Raw genomic sequence first — 1,851 nt, 5'->3', positions numbered from 1 at the left:
GGGGCTCTGACGTCACGGCGCGCTCGACCCTACGTCATCGGCGCGCGCCAGTCCTGCGGGAACTTCACGGGGGCGGTAGGCTCAGGTGGCGCGTGACCCTGGGACCGCTCTGCCGCGCGCGTAGGTACCGGGCGGGAGTTGCGGGGACCACCAGGTCCGGAAGCCCGATCGCCGACCCTGGGGCTGCCTGGCGACTCCGGCGGGTGGGCGGTGCCCGGCGGCGCAGGGACACCGAAGCGGGGGAGAGGGGGACCCCGGCGGAGAGCGCCTTCTGGGCGCCCCTCCGCGCTGTGACCGGGGCCCCGATTGACCCCTGCGCCTTTTTGTCTACCAATGCCAGCTCCCTGAAGCTGAGGCCAGACACGTCCCGCTGCCACCTGCGGTTAGCCATCGCTTTCCCGGCCCATCGCGGTCGGTCGCGCCCTTTAGCCTGCTCTGCAGACCCTGAGGCCACACAACACCGTCTCCCCCCGCCAGAGACTTCTGCGGCCTCATCCCAACAGTTGCCCTACCCTCGGACCATTACCGGCTCCTTCTGGACCTTTCAGATAAGCGAGAGGACCTTGGCAGAGGACGGCCCAGTCCCCTGGGAACAAGGGATGGGGGTTTCAGGATGCAGTCCTTGGCCCTTGGGGGCTTAGATACCGCCTCCTTAGGCATCCGAATATGCTTCTCAGATGCCATGAGTATGACCCTAGTGAGGCCCACCCCAGGATAGCAAGAGCTGAGAAAAGACAGGTTTTACAGGCCACCAAAGACTCAGTGGTGTCCTCTCTAGGGACTTCTACCAAAGGAGCTTAGAAAAGAAAAAACAAAACTCCCTTGTGTTCCCAGGAGGATGGCAGATGGTGAGCAAGCATTTGAAACCATGTCCCTGGGGACACTGAGCTTGGAGAAAGTGATGGTTGGTAATACAGATTTGAAGTGACCAAAGGATCAGACCTTGTTTTGTTTTCCTGGAGAGTGTGGAGTTTACTTGAAGACCAGTTTCAGCTTGGTGGAAGGATAAATTTAACACTGACCTGTCTCTGGAGGGAGGAAGCCAGAGACAGTCAAGGTAGTTACTGAAGGAGAGTACAAGAGAGGATTAAAGTGATGCCCTCATCCTTTCTGAGTTTGAAATTTCATGAGTTTTCTCTCCTCTTGTGGGAGTTTGAATGTCACTTGTTAAATTCTCTGTCTTCTGGAAACGCGCCCAGCTCTGGGATTCTACGTGTTTTAGACTACTTTGGGGCTGTCGAGGTGACAGTTCCTTAATCTGAGTTCCATTATTACTACAGCAGCTGTTTCATTTGTATCACTGTGCTCAACACCCAAAGCTTTTTCACACCAGTTATTTAATTTTATCTTACGTGTGACATAACTTTTACAAGTTAACTGTGGGACTTACTCTGAGGTTTTGCTCCCCTCTCTTTTGGATCTTGAAACACGCTTTTCAACTTTCTGGAAAGCTCTGTTGAGGCATACCATTTGCTTAGCTCTGCTGGGTCACATGCTCCCTCATGGGATTCTGAAATAATCTATGCCTTGTGTTTATTTTAGGGCCAAGGGCCTGATCTTTGAACAGGAAGCTTCAAACTTTAAAGAAGAAGCCTTCAGAATGGCTTTGAAGAAGACAAGCTAGACACTGCTTCAGGGCACCGCCTTCAGAATGCATCTCACCTGTCCAGGGGCGTCCCTGGTGAGGAGCTCTTTGAAGGGTTCGTTCTGCAGAGGGCCAGAGAGCTGATGCTCGTGGAACCAGATTGGTGGATTCGACTTTCTGGAACAATCGTCTTGCTTTTATTCTGTTCTTTCTGGGAGGCTGGAGGTACTGATGGGACGGAAGGGCCTCCAGGGAAGGGAAGCAGC

This window comes from Capricornis sumatraensis, chromosome 17 (assembly GCF_032405125.1).
Source record: "Capricornis sumatraensis isolate serow.1 chromosome 17, serow.2, whole genome shotgun sequence".
Lineage (NCBI taxonomy): Eukaryota > Metazoa > Chordata > Mammalia > Artiodactyla > Bovidae > Capricornis > Capricornis sumatraensis.
This window is presented reverse-complemented; position numbering follows the sequence as displayed.